Below are 16,184 nucleotides of genomic sequence, written 5' to 3'. Positions count from 1 at the left end.
CTTCATAGGCACATTTGTGTCTGTCATTTACCGTGCTTTGGAGGAGGATTTTCTACTTGCCATTTGATTTTATTTTTTTCTAGTTTGTTTTGGGAATCAGCAGCCTCAGGCCTTTTTCGTGCACCAAGTCCGAGTGTTGTTACCTGTATGAGATGAGAACATGGTGAATAGCTTCAAGTTAGAGGAAGTTGCTTTCCTTTTTTTTTTTTCTGGGAGCAAGGAAACAGTTCATTGACTTTCTTTAAGCCTGCCAGGCGGGAACAAGGCGGGAATGGCGGAAACCGGTTTTCCCGCCGTTTTTTTTTTAAATCGAATCCTTGGACTGGCTCTATAAAAACCGGCGCAGATCCTTACACAACTTTCTAGAACTTTTCTCTCTTCAGAAAGACTCTAGGGGCATGGCTGCGTTGTCTTTTTCAGCCCCTTGGTTGAATCAGCGAGGCACGCTAAGGGGATTGATCAGTTGCTGCCCCTCCATAAAGAACAGGCTCTGGACACAGCATCCAGGGGAGGTTGAGATCATCTACATCTACATCTACCTGATTACTCTGTGCCTGGCAGAGGGTTCAATCAAGCTGTCTCTCTACCGTTCCACTCTCGAACGGCGAGCGGGAAAAACGAGCACTTAAATTTTTCTGTGCGATCCCTGATTTATTTTATCGTGATGACCATTTCTCCCTATGTAGGTGGGTGCCAACAGAATGTTTTCCCAATCGGAGGAGAAAACTGGTGATTGAAATTTCATAAGAAGATCCCGCCGAAACGAAAAACGCCTCCACGTATCATGTCTGTGGCATACTCTCTCTTGTTTCGCGATAATAAAAAACGAGCTCCCTTCTTTAAACTTTTTCGATATGATTCATCAGTCCCACCTGATGCGGATCCCACACCGCACAGCAGTACTCCAGAATAGGGTGGACAAGCGTGGTGTAAGCAGTCTCTTTAGTAGACCTGTTGCAACTTTTCAGTTTTCTGCCAATAAAAAATGGAAATGTCGTGTGGCTAGGGCCTCCCGTCGGGTAGACCGTTCGCCTGGTGCAGGTCTTTCGATTTGACGCCACTTCGGCGACCTGCGCGTCGATGGGGATGAAATGATGATGATTAGGACAACACAACACCCAGTCCCTGAGCGGAGAAAATTTCCGACCCAGCCGGGAATCGAACCCGGGCCCTTAGGATTGACAGTCTGTCACGCTGACCACTCAGCTACCAGGGCGGACTTTCTGCCAATGAATCGCAGTCTTAGGTTTGCTCTACCCACAACATTATCTATGTGATCGTCCCAATTTAGGTTATTTTTGATTGTAATCCCTAAGTATTTTGTTGAATTTACTACTTTCAGGTCTGTGTGAATTATCGCGCAATCGAAATTTAGCGGATTTCTTTTAGTACTCATGTAATATCTTCACACTTTTCTTTATTCTGAGTCAAACGCTACTTTTCAAACCATATAGATATCTTATTTAAATCATTTTTAATTTGTTTTGGTCATCTGATGACTTTACAAGACGGTAAATGACAGAATCATCTGCAAACAATCTTATAGGACTACTCAGATTGTCTCCTATGTCGTTAATATAATCAGGAACAATAGGAGACCTATAACACTTCCTTGGGGAATGCTGGGTATTACTTCTGTTTTACTCAATGACTTTCCGTCTATTACTAAGCACTGTGACCTTTCTGACGGGAAGTCACAATCCAGTCGTACAACTGAGTCGATAGACGCTTGTGAGGAACGGTGTCGAAAGCCTTCTGCAAATCTAGAAATGTGGAATCAATTTCACATCCCCTGTCGATAGCACTCGTTCTTCATGAGTATAAAGAGCTAATCGTGTTTCATAAGAACGATATTTTATGAATCCGTGCTATGTGTCAATAAATCGTTTTCTTTCACATAATTCATAATCTACATGTACATCATACTCCGCAAGCCACCTAATGGTGTGTGGCGGAGGGTACTTTCGGTACACTATCTGATCCCTCCAACCCTGATCCACTCGCGAATAGTGCGTTGGAAGGATGATCTGTATTGGCCCTAATTTCTCGGATTTTCTCCTCGTGGTCAATACGCGAAATATATGTGGGGGAGGTGGGAGGGGGGGGGGGGGTAGTAATATATTGTCTGACTCTTCCTAAAAAGTGCTGTCCCGAAATTTCAATAGTAAATCTCTCCGTGATGCACAACGTCTCTCTTGTCTGCCAGTGGAGTTTGTTTAGTATCTCCATAACGCTCTTTCACCAGCTAAACGAATCCGTGACGAAACGCGCCGCTCTTCGTTCGATCTTCCGTATCTCCTCTGTCAGTCCTACCTGATAGGGATCCCAGATTGATGAACAATACTCAAGAATCGGGCGAACAAGCGCCTTATAAGCCACTTCTTTCGTGATGAGTTATATTTCCTTAAGATTCTTCCGGTCAATCTGAGTCTTGTGTCTGCTTTTCCACTATCTGTTTTATATGGTCATTCCACTTAAGGTCGCTCTGGATAGTTACGCCTGGATATTTTACGTCAGATGCTGTCTCCAGCTGTTTGTCATCAATAGTGTAGTTGTATAGTAGTGGATTTCTTTTCCTATGTATGCGCAATATGTTACATTTATTTACGTTCAGGGTCAACTGCCAGATACTGCACCATTCATCAATTCTCTGCAGGTAGTTATGCAAAATTCTTACTATCTTCTGGCGTTGCTGCTTTGGTGTAAACAACTGCATTATCTGCGAATAGCCTTAAAGAACCGAGCGAGGTGGCGCAGTGGTTAGACACTAGACTCGCATTCGGGAGGACGACGGTTCAATCCCGCGTCCGGCCATCCTGATTTAGGTTTTCGGTGATTTCCCTAAATCGCTCCAGGCAAATGCCGGGATGGTTCCTTTCAAAGGGCACGGCCGAGTTCCTTCCCCGTCCTTCCCTAATCCGATGAGACCGATGACCTCGCTGTCTGGTCTCCTTCCCCAAAACAACCAACCAACCAACCTTAAAGAGCATCCGACGCTCTCTACTAGATCATTTATATATATTGTGAACAGCAACGGAAATATCACAGTTCCGTGTGGTACTCCGGATATTACTTTTACATCTGTCGATTAAGAGCGACGTGTTGAGTTCTATCTGCAAGAAAGTCTTGAATCTAATCGCAGGTCTTCTCCGATGCTCTGTAAGCTCGTATTTTCTTCATTAAACGGCAATGCGGGACGGTGTCAAGTGCCTTACTGAAATCAAGGAACACGGCATCAGCCTGTGCGCCGTTGTTCACTGCGCTGTCGATCTCATGGAGGAACAGAGCGAGCTGAGTTTCGCAGGATCTCTGTTTGCGGAATCCATGTTGCCTTTTATAGAGGAGCTGATCATTTTCCAAGAACGTCATAATTCTTGAGCGTAAAACTTGTTCTATAATTCTACAACAGATTGGCGTCAACGATATAGGTGTAATTGTGTGGATCTGTCTTTCTTAAAAACGGGAATGACCCGCACTTTTTTCCAGTCGTTAGGTACTTTTCGTTGCTCAAGCGATCTACGATAAATTACTGCTAGAAGGGGAGCAAGTTCTTTCGCATAATCTTTATAGAATCTTATAGATATGTCATCTGGTCCTGAAGTCTTTCCACTACTAAGCGATTGTAGCTGCTTTTCAGTTCCGCGATCGGTTATCTCAATATCTGCCATTTCTACGTTCGCACGACGATTGAAAGGAGGGAAAGTGCTACGATCTGCCACAGTGAAACAGATTCGGAAGACCGAATTCAGTATTTCGGCCTTCTCTCTGTTATCTTCCGTTTCGGTGCGGTGTGGTCGCTGAGAGAATGAATAGATGATTTTGACCCACTTACTGATTTTACATACGACCAAAATCTCTTATGGTTTTTATTCAGGTCGGTTCACAACGTCTTACTTTTGAAATCATTGACCGCTTCCCTCATTGCTCTTCTTACTTTCATTTTCACTTCGTTCAGCTTTTGTTTGTCAGCTAGATGTTTACTTCTCCTGAATCTGAGATAAAGTGCTCTTTGTTTACGTAACGCTTTTCTAACATGGCAATGAAACCATGGTGGATCGTTCCCATCCTTTAAAACCTTACTCGGAACATACTTGTCTAGGGCATATTGAACGACGCCTTTGAATTTTTTCCATTTGTTCTCCACATCTTCGTCCTCATCACCGAATATTTGATGCTGACTGCTGAGATATTCTGAAATTTGTATCCTGTCACCTTTTCTTAACATTCCTTGTGGGACCCATTGTCTTAGTGCTGTCAGAGCCTTATGATCACTCTTACCTCCTTCTACTTTAACTGGTTCGATAAGTTCAGGTCTGTTAGATGCCATGAGGTCTAAGACGTCACCCTCACGAGTTGGTTCTCTAACTATCTGCTCAAGGTAATTTTCGGACAAGACATCCAGAACAATGCCACACGATTCCCTGTCTATGGCACTAGTTTTGATGGCATAACATTCCCAATCTATACCTGGGAAGTTGAAGTCACCCCCTATTACAACGGCATGATCAGGAAAATTACTAATGATATTCTGCAAACTCTGTCTGAAGCACTCTACAACTACAGATTGTGACTCAGGTGGTCTATGAAAGCACCCTATCACCATTTTTGACCGATCTTTGATACTCAATTTCACCCAGATTATTTCATCTTCGGAATCCGTGATAACCTCGCTAGATTTTATCAAATTTTTTATTGCAATAAAGACTCCACCACCATTGGCGACTAACCTATCCTTACGATAAACTTTTCAGTCTCGACTTAGGATTTTGTTGTCATTGACGTCTGGCTTCAGCCAGCTTTCTCTTCCCAATACTATTTGTACATTATAATCTTCAATAAGCGATACTAATTCTGGGACCTTTCCTTGGATGCTCCTGCAGTTTACTAAAATCATATTAATCTTTTCTATTTCTGAACTGCGAGGACCTATATTCTCAGAGGTCGCTGTGGCTGAGTTAACAGGTAAATCGTGTTTGCTCCCAAGTGAGGGGTCCTGTAACCTAGAAAAGCTCCATGTGCACGCCACACGTAATCCGCAACCCTAGCAGACGCTTCCGACGTGTAGTGCACGCCTGACCTATTAAGGGGAACCCTACAATTCTGCACCCGATAGAGGAGGTCGAGAAATTCGCATCCGATACCGACGCAGAGCAGTCTGAGCCTCTGGTTTAGACCTTCCACTTTGCTCCAAACCAGAGGACCGCGATCAACTCTTGGTACGATGAAACAAATAGACATCTTAACCTGCACCCCGCGTGCGTTGCTAGTTGCCTTCACCAAATCGGCCAGCCGCCGAAAGGAGTCGAGGATGGCCTCAGAACCCAAGCGGCAGGCGTCATATGCCGACATGTGCCACTACATGCAGCCGGTTGCACCCAGTGTGCTCGGTAGCTGCCGGCAGGGCCTCCTCCACATCACGGATGAGACCTCCAGGCAGACATAGCGAATGCACACTGGATTCTTTCTCGCCTTGCCTGCTATCTCCCTGAGGGGCCGCATCACCCGCCTAACATTGGAGCTCTCAATGACTGGCATACCCACCCTTCTGTACTTGTTCGGAGAGGGCAGGAAAATCGACAGCTGGCCCAACAAGAGAGGCAACCCGTGCTGGCTCAGAATTATCAACAACACTGGGAACCTCCTCGTACCCGTTGGTAAGACGTAGGGAGCCAGCCGCACGTCCTGCTCCCTCCTTCGCCTTCCGCCCAGTGACAAGCGAACTCACAACTGTCTGCCACCCCCCCCCCCCCCCCCACCCCCTGGAATGTGGACTGACCGGTCAGATGTTGCATATCGAAAGCCGCAGTGACGTCCGGGCCAGCAGGGGATTCCAGTACCACCAACGGTGTAGTAGGTCTCGTCACTGGCGCCCCGACGTCACAGCAACTTCGAGCATTAGCTAGAAGCTTGTCGACGGTAGCCAATGCAGCTTCCAGCTGTTTAAGGACGGCACCCAACTCTCTTTGTGTCCGCTCACAACAAGCACAGTCCCTAGCCATATCGTACTGTGTATAAAATAGATATAAGGAGTGTAGTGGAAAATTTATACTGGAAAGCCGCTCTACACAAGGATATTCAAAAGACTTACACAAAAACAAAAACTAAGATTAATTTTCTAACCACTAGTCTACACAATACACCTCACTTCTTTGCAGAAGCACGTGAACAAAAAACAAAGACTAAATTGATTTGCAGTTTATCACACTAGTGCTACTGCTGCTATGCTGCGCGCCCTCAGCTCGGCGGCTGCTGCTACACTGAGTATTCAACGTTCACTTACTCAACTCTTCGAACGCATTATAAGTTCCAAAACCCTACTGCAAATCGACGTTAGTGATATGGGCCTTTAATTCAGAGGATTAATCCTATATCTCTTTCTGGGTATTGGTGTGACTTGAGCAATTTTCTAGTCTTTAGGTACGGATCTTTCTGTGAGCGAGCGGTTGTATATAATTGCTAAATATGAAGCTATTGTATCAGCATACTCTGAAAGGAATCTGACTGGTATACAATCTGGACCGGAGGCATTGCCTTTATTAAGTGATTTTAGCTGCTTTGCTACACCGAGGATAGCTATTTTTATGTTTCTCATCTTCGCTATTGTTCTTGATTGGTATTCAGGAATATTTACTTCGTCTTCTTTGATGAAGAGTTTCAGAAAACCGTTTTAAATAACTCTGCTTTGGTGGAACTGTCATCAGTGACTTCATCGTTGTTATCGCGCAGTGTAGGTATTGATTGTGTCTTGCCACTGGTGTGCTTTATACAGTATATGAACAAAATCTCTTTGGATTTTCGGCCAGATTCCGAGACAGAGTTTCGTTGTGGAAATTATCTCCCATTGAAATATGCACTATCTTTCGAACTTCTGCAAAACTTTGCCAATCTTGGGGATTTTGCGTTCTCTTAAATTTGGCATGCTTTTTCGTTGCTTCTGCAACAACGATCTGTCCCGTTTTGTGTACCATGGGGGATCAGTACCATCACTTATTAATGTATGTGATATATCTCTCAATTGCCGTCGATACTGTCTTTTCTAGGCTTACATGATTAGATCGGGAGGAGTGGAGACTGTCTCTTTAAAAGGCGTCACGAGCATTTTTATCAACTTTTTTAAATAGATGTATTTTGCGTTTCTCTTTGATACTTGAGGGTGTTACGGTATTCAGTCTAGCAGCTGTCTTGTGGTCACTAATCTCTGTAACTGTCATGATACTCTCTATTTGTCCAGGATTATTTGTTGCTAAGAGGTCAAGTATGCTTTTGCAACCATTTACGCTTCGAGTGGGCTCATGTACTAATTGTTCAAAATAATTTTCTGAGAAAACATTCAGTACAATTTCGGATGACTTTTATGCCTGCGCCGGCTTTAAACGTGCAATTTTTCCAGCATATCGAGGGTAGATTGAAGTCACAAACGACTATAATTGTATGATTGGGGTTCCAATTTGAAATGAGACTCAAGTTTTCTTTGAGCTGTTCGGTAACCATATCTTCTGAGTCGGGGGTCGGTGAAACGATCCAGTTAATAGTTTATTCCAATTGTAAAGTACTACCTCTACCCATACTATTTCGCAGGAACTATCTACTTCAATTTCGCTATAAGGTAAAGTAAACTACTTCTGACAGCAATAAATACTCCGCCACCAACTGTATTTAATCTATCCTTTCTGAACACTGTTTCGTCGTTTGAAAAAATTTCGGCTGAACTTGTTTCCGGCTTCAGCCAGCTTTCCGTACCTGTAAGTATTTGAACTTCATTGTTTTCTGTTAGGGATTGGAGATCTGGTTCTTTCCCAACACAGCTACGACAATTTACAGCTACAATAACGATCGTTTCTACGACTACCTTACTGTGTTTTACCTGCCCCCTTTTAGATGGACGCCCTTTCTGTGGTTCCCTGAGACCCACTAATATAAAAAACTGACCAGTCCGTTCCACATAGCCCCGCTACCCGTGTAGCCGCTTCCCGTGTGTAGTGGACTCCTGACCTATTAAGCGGAACCCGGAAACCCACCACTCAATGGCACAAGTCATGGAATCTGCTGGTTACATGGTCACAGAACCTCCTGAGCCTCTGATTCAGACCCTCCACTCGGCTCTGCACCAAAGGACCACAGTCAGTTCTATTGACGATGCTGCAGGTGGTGAGTTCCTTCTTAATCTCGGAAGCAAGACTGGCAGTCTTTACCATTTCTGCTAGCCGTCCGAAACCAGAGAGAATCTCCTCTGATCCAAAGCGACACACGTCATTGGTACCTACATGACCCAAATTGATTCCGTATTACTAGCTTCCAGAAGACAAGCGGCTTGTAATGAAATAGCACGCTCATGGAATAACGTCTCAGGTATTCTACTGGATTCGTGCGTTACTTCAGTGAGGTGTTCACAGTGTCTGTGGGCTGTATGTAGGCATCTAAGAGCTCTTATTATATTAATGGGTGCAGTATTATATTACTTATTGTTCCTGCATTAGGGTCATGGCATTGCGCTGTATGCACTTTATTATTGACACTCGCAAATAATGCCATAGGCGTAAGCTTCTGTAGAAGGACACTAAGTGCCAGAAACTGATAAATAAGTTAAATTTCTTTTGTGTAACTGGTTGCTTATTATTTCATTATATACGACTACAGTTGCTACTATTTTTTATGTTATTTCATTTATGTCACTATGTATGTAGCAACTGATTTTTTATTGTCACTGTAACATGAGCAGCATGCACCGAACGTAAGTACAAACTAAAGAGCTGCACAATCCTGGTGTTACATCTCGTGTGTGACGAAGAGTGGTTAAACCACTGATGATTCGATGCACATAGAAACAGAACAAAGCAATATCGTAACTTCGTCACTGTCATTCGCTACGTGTAAAATACTCAGCTACATAACTGTCATTTTCTTTCAAAGTGACAGTCATGAACTTTTGCACCAGAGAAGTGAGACTCCACTTGTAATAAGCGTAACTATAATTCCTTGCAGTAAAATTTTGTTGTTGTACATGTATTCGTCAAAACCTGAAGATGCGACACCATTTCTGACACACAAGCCACTATTATTAAGAATTATAATTATGGTGGAACTGCTGAGAACCCAAGGAAAAAGGAAAGAAGTAGCTACTACATTTACCCTTCTTCGTCATGCACCTTTAATTTCTTCGCATTGCTGCCTCCATCACTGCCAAATTAAGTGGTCCTGGATATCCTAGCACGAGTATTACTTATGTGTCTCTTTATATGACAAGAGATTTCCACAGATTTCTGTTCTTTACTTTCCTGTTTAATGTTTCTTAATTGCATATTTCATTACATAATTTGTAACACTATTTTGTTGCAGTGAATATTAGTTCTACTGTTTCTACCTTCTCTCTTACTGACTTCGTGGACGCTTGGAAAGACATACTGTGATCTCTCGAAAGACAGCAATAAGTTTGAGCTATCCACTCGCTCATGTCGATTCCAGCCACTGGTTGATCGGCTCTGATGTCGTTCTCTAGCGACGGCCTTGCTGTCTTCTCACTAGCGGTCAGCCTTGCAGCTTGAAGGGATTTTAATATCTCACGAAGCTCTCTGACTAGTCTAGTTTGCGCCCGAAGAGGGCTCGTTTGCCAAGAATGGAGGTGTGGTTGCTGTGTTGTGGTTAGCGGTCGTTTTCCGTAGAGAATGCACCGACGCTATTAGAAGAATCATTGCTTTCCTTTCTTTCGCGGGCACGGGTCGCGGCTTCTGAGTCAGTCAGTTTCCTTTCCTAGCAGCTTGATTGATGGATGTGGTTCTGCCACCATTCCTTGGTCCTCCGGATTCTGGCGTAGAAATAATGGTAACTTCTCTGCGTTTGATTAAGTGTTGGATACGATTTGGGGAAGCCCCTGTTCTTTGATGAGCGGTTCTGCATTCTGCATTCATTAATCATAGCAAACAGAACACACCAGCGTACCACACTGGGTCTTGTGGTGGGTTCATCCCTATAGGATGTGTAGCTCTCGCTAGTGACCGGTGTTTGGCCTGGGTTTTAAAAGCGGATCACCATCCTTGATAGCTGGAACATGCCTAAGTTAGTTGTGAGTTGTGAAGGGAGTCTCATATTTGCCAGCTCTAGATAAATTATACTTGATTAAGTACAGAGATTGTTCTTATGATATGTGTACTTATGACTTATTTTGAAGGCGCAAATGTTCAAATCTTCTGTAATGTATTTAAAGCTCTCGTCTGCTGTTACCTTGGAATTATATCTGCATTTCATTCTGCATTCATTCTACAGGACGTAACAAAAATGTACGGCACAAATTGCGGGACACATTCCTCAGACGTAGACGAAGAAATCATGTTATATGAACATGGGTCTGGAAACGCTTTGTTTTCGCCAACTCATTAATCATAGCAAACAGCACACACCAGCGTACCACACGCAACTCTTTCTTACAGGAGGTGTTCAGTATGCCATCCTTGGGTACTAATACATGCATCAAGCCTCCGTCAAAGTGAATCTCAGGTGCGCTTATGTGTCCCTGTTATATTGCGCATGGTTTCGCAGCCTTTCATAACACAGGCATTGAACATCATGTACTGTAGTTCCGTACACAATAGCTTTCAAATGCCACAACAAACGTCCACTTTGTTTAGGTCCGGAGAGAGAGCATGCCAGGCAATTGGTCCATCTCTACCGATCCATCTGTCAATGAATCTGTTATTTAGAAGCCGACGCACATTAACGCTGAAATGAGGAGGTGCTCCATGGTGCATGAAGTACATGTTTCGTCGCACAGCTCAAGGTACATCTGCTAACAGATCACTTAGAACATTCTCTACAAATTTATGATACCTTGGTCTGTTGACCCTGGGTGGAGGGAAGTGAGGCCCTACCAAACAGTCACCAACAATGCTGGCTCAGACACTGACAGAAGATCCTCATTGAAGACTTGTTTCAATAGTTGCGTGAGGATTGACGTCTGCCCATACATGCCGATTGTGTTTCCCACGATTAATGACTTGGAGTAAATGAGTTGTACAAAACAATTGAAAACAAAGCGATTCCATATCCATGTTATTATAATATAATTTCTTCGTCTACGTTTGAGGAACGTATCTTGCAATTTGTGCCGTACATTCTTGTTACACTCTGTATAGGATCAGATGTTTAATTAAGTTAAAATATTTCTATGTTCAACTTTCTGTATGTTCTGTTGGATAAAAGGCGTCGGTGTCTCTTGTTATGAGGGCAAGTACCCACATGCGATCTGTGTCTTTTGTATATGTTTTAGAGTTTGAGCTGAACCAAGCAATTGTTTGATGCGGGGCCTGAGCTTAGGTCAGCGACCTTATCTTGTGTGATGCATTATTTTCAGCTTCCTGTTAACTATGTTATGAATCTGTTATTCGTCTTAAAACTTTTCCTTCCCTGATAATTTCAGTTTTCTTAGTGAATCTAAAAGGTTGACTGAGTTAAGTATCTTTGAAATCTAAAATACATTTCTTTAAATGTCAACGGCGGTCATCCTAATGCCTGCATTTACAGCTCTGTAACATCATTATCGACGTTCTCTACACTTATATAACTTTTTTGTCTGTTTTTACTTAACTATGGTCTTTGATGTAACATCTATGTAAATATTTTATTAATTATTTCTGTCCATTTATGTCACTGTAATTAATATGTTGATGTAGTTTTAAAAGTAACGTTCTGTAAAAGAATGGAAATGTTAACACTTTACTTGTAGTACTGGTTTATGCGTTGGGGAAGAAGGTCTCTAATCACGTACAAACTGGACGAAAGTCATCCCCAACGAAACTGGTTTGGCGGAAATTTGGATTTGGCGCTCGAACTTCCTCTGTGGAAGGAGTTAGTCGGTGGCTAGCAGGTAAAGTGTCCGCGTCTTGGGTGCTGAACGAGGCAAGAAGAGCAGTAATATTATAGTTTCGGATGTGGAAGCAATTTGGCTTTTTATTCATGGTTAGCTCTATACTACGAAAACACGGAGCTTCCAGAAGAGAATTTTGAGAGCCTGTTAGACAGCAAGAGGCGTGTGCAATTTTGCCGCCTTTTTGAGTATCCACAGGAAATTGCCACAGCCACCATCTTCGTCTTAAATTATTGGTTGAGTACCGTAAAACTGCATGAACCACTTATTTGGTTACATATTAAAATAATAATGCTATTTCCTTTAAAATTTGTGTCGAAGTGCCATACCTAACCCCTAGTCACTTACCGAGGCAAGGTCTTTTTCAAAAAGCTGCAATGTTACCGAGTATCTTCAACTACATTTAATAAATTTTGTGGAGTAGTAAATTTCATAAAGTGTTCACTGAGCCCTGTTGCTGAAGTACTCAAAGTGCTTTTCATAAAGGGATAGTTGAAGTTCCACCAAAGTACAACTGCAAGTTTTGCTTAAACGTCACTCTTATTGAAATGTCAGTGCAGCATTTAAATTATTAGCATAAAACTGGTATTATTCCGAATAATTACTGGCTAGTAAAACTGAAGGGCCAACATTTGGAATAATTACTGTACAGATTTGCAATAGTGTTTACAATTTAATATGTTTGTAGTTAAAAGGTGTATGGACTAACTTTATCAGTATATTGCTAATTTAGTTGTAACCGGTAGTTTTATAGCTCCTTGTAATTGTCTTTCAAAACTAAAAGAAAACGCCTCTGATATTGGCTCTTTGATAGACAGTCTTTTAAATGTATATTTTTTTACATGTTTTTGGTGTTAAAGCACCATTCGAAAGAAGATATTTTCTATGTGTTTTTAATAGTCTTGAGTTCTATGTATTTTTAATAGTCTTGAGTGCTTCCGGGGCAAGTTCTTAAATGTTTGCTAGACTTGGGAAATTAATTTTGTTAAAACCTGAAAATAAATAAACAGTAAAAGTATGAAATGTCTGAGTCTTGTATGTCCAGCACATTACCACTACCCCGGATCCAGGATTCCTACCATTCCAAAGCTGTAAGCTATTCTGGTACCCGCAACGCACTAAATTTATCAGATACGAAGCTGTTATGTGTCAAGTGTAAATAAATGATGTTGTGTAGGATACCGAGATTCGAGCTGAAGTTTGAGTCGTTGTGTTGATCACTGACAGTAACTATCGTTTCTTCTTTTTGTTGTTATTCAGCAACGGCTAAACGAGGCTATATAGCACGAACTTGAACTCCACTGACAAAATTTCGATAGCTGATTGGGGATATTTTCTGGGTATTTTGATATAAGAGACAAGTGGTCTCTGATGGATTGTTACATAGTAACTTAATTTTGTTTGATTTCTTACCCCGCTTTATGTTTCTACCAGTATTCCTCTGACAATATTTGCACAACGTCGCATGTGCTGTCTGTCTTATACGGAAACAATCTTGATCGATTAACTCGCGTCAGCCGCTGTGGCCGAGCGGTTCTAGGTGCTTCAGTCTGGAACCGCGGGCCCGCTACAATCGCAGGTTCGAATCCTGCCTCGGGCATGGATATGTGTGATGTCCTTAGGTTAGTTAGGTTTAAGTAGTTCTAAGTTCTAGGGGACTGATGATCTCAGATGTTAAGTCCCATAGTGCTCAGAGCTATTAGAACCATTTGATTCACTCTCAGTACTTGCAGTCGATAACAGTAATGCCTACTTACCTCTTCACTCTTTAGCTTGCATTCAGTACAGCTCCGTCTGGCAGCATTAGTCGTTCGTGAACAGCGACAGACAGTATTACGGATGAGATCACCAATGAACAGTCAGATGATTTGCACCTAGTGTGTGGGTAGGTATAAGCACTTTGTATCTTCTTTTGTTCAAAAAAAAAATGGTTCAAATGGCTCTGAGCACTATGGGACTAAACTTCTGAGGTCATCAGTCCCCTAGAACTTAGAACTACTTAAACCTAACTAACCTAAGGACATCACACACATCCATGCCCGAGGCAGGATTCGAACCTGCGACCGTAGCAGTCGCGCGGCTCCGGACTGAGCGCCTAGAACCGCTAGACCACCGCGGCCGGCTTTTGTTCTTCGGGCGGTGATGTTCATTTGAGTCTCCCTGGGTCCTCAGCCAGATGATCGTGTCTGGCTAGAAAACTTTTTCGTCGATGTGTCTCGCCGACACTGCCAAGCGCCACTGCTGAACTCTAACTTCCCGTAATTCCTACTCTCCCTTCATCCTTGGATATAGTGGGCTTAGGTGTTGGCGCCCTAGTTGGAGCACTGCACGTCTTCTGACGAACTTCGTCTGCAACAGGCGGCGGTGCTGCAGCTTGTTCTGTTGTGCTCATGAAACTCGATAAAGGCAGCACTTTGGGAGTAACAGCGACAGTGAAGACTTTCATAGCAATTTCTTCGTAGTGTCATCAGTCCGTCGGATTGACAGCTGTCCGAACTACTTTCACTGCTGTTGTCGTTTACTGTATAAACGCTCAAACTTATTTCTGGGGGATTGATTCCGTAAAAGACCATGATGTACCGTCCACCCAGTTCCATATTTTAGTATCTAGCTTACCTGCAAGACGTAGGTGTAGGTGCAGTACTTCTCTGGACGCAACGTTCATCTGCCAGCGAGTATATCCTGTCCTCTTCCTCACCAACGCCAGGCTGGCCCGCCGTTTGATATTGATAGCGGCTGAAGAGTTGATGTAGTGCTCCACATGTGGAAGGACTAGTATGACATCGGTGTCTCAGGAAGAGGGTCAGGGCAATGAGCTGGCGCCCTGTCGCTGGTCGAAGCTTGTCTGACTACCTAGTGATTCTATACACCTCCTCCACGTAGATGTAATTCAATACAGTTCATTCTCCACTCCTAGAAGTGGAGTGAGCTGTTCGAGATGCGGCCCATTAATAATCGCTGTTCCATTCAGATAAGTATCAGACAAGCTAATAGTGGAGGAAATGGGGGTGCTAATTGGGAATAAAGGGAAGGGGTTTACCAGTTCCAGTGTACGCCTTTCAACCAAGGGAAACCTCCCAAAAACCTTGGCCGGAACTGGAGAATTTATTTCATAGACATTATTCTTCACTGAGGATATTGTCTCAGCCAGCAATTGAAATGTGTACATATATGGTGTGTAAATGTTGTTTGTATATGTGTACGTGTACTGAACAGAGTATAGTGATATTGCGATTTTGCATCTTGTGGTAAATAAGGCGGACACTTAGATTAATGCAAGCACGGGCATCACCTCTGGTTGAGTAGAAGTTAGACTACTGTGTTGGATTCCAGTAGTGAGCCACATAGTCTCTCCTCTGTTAAGAAGACAAGAAGCTCTGTTGAAATAATGAATAACCCTCATCTAACCATCCGTGAAGATATTCCCGGGTTGATGACAAAGTGACTTCGTTCCAAAAATCCATCCATGTAACTGGCCCAACAGCTCGCTTGTAGCAACTTCAATGTTGAAAGCAAATGATGTTAAACGTAGTCTACGAATGCTCTAGCTCAAGTGAGAAATCTTATTGAGAACCCATGGTAGGAATGGAAGGATATAGACCATCCCGAACATTGTCGAGGAATGTAAATTGATAGCCTACCTGGGTGATCCAAAAGACGTGTTTATGGCTACATCATGAATCCCCTGACATTAACATAAGAATTATTTGGTAGTTTAATGAGTCATTTGTATTTTTATTGTATTTTTGAATGTATTTCATGTGCAATGCTATACGCTAAACAGGTAGATAAAAGTGCCAGTATAGGCACTTTATCTTTTAGAACTACAATTGTGTGAGCATTCTTTTTGGTAACCTTTGAGTCAGTAACTGATATTCACATCTCTCTGTGATGTTGACCGTTAGAGTATCATACCTGAAAGACCATGTAAGCAAATTTCGTTGACTTTCATAATATAAAGTTTAATCCATAAGTTAGTATTTGTATTAAAGCGATGTTTGAAGAGATTATGTTACTATGGTCTGATATGAATATATGCACCTGACTTAATAGCATTGGCATGCAGATAGAGATGTTTTTATTGCGAAACACGTGTTAATTAATTGAGGATGACACAAGTTGAGCTGATACGCGATGGGTCTGTCATTACTGATGCTTGAGTGAATGCAACACTGGCGAATGATCTTTATGTTTCGAGAACATTCATTCTCACTGTTCAAAGAGTGCAGCAGTCTACAAAATACGTTTTCGGTATACTTGATGGGTGTTCGCGAGAAACTTCATGTTTTTAAACTTCAGTTTAAAGCTTTACTTCGGGGGGGGGGGG

The sequence above is a fragment of the Schistocerca piceifrons genome, chromosome 7 (genome assembly GCF_021461385.2).
Source record: "Schistocerca piceifrons isolate TAMUIC-IGC-003096 chromosome 7, iqSchPice1.1, whole genome shotgun sequence".
Taxonomy (NCBI): Eukaryota; Metazoa; Arthropoda; class Insecta; order Orthoptera; family Acrididae; genus Schistocerca; species Schistocerca piceifrons.
The sequence above is the reverse complement of the archived record's forward strand: the minus strand, read 5'-3'. Positions refer to the sequence as shown.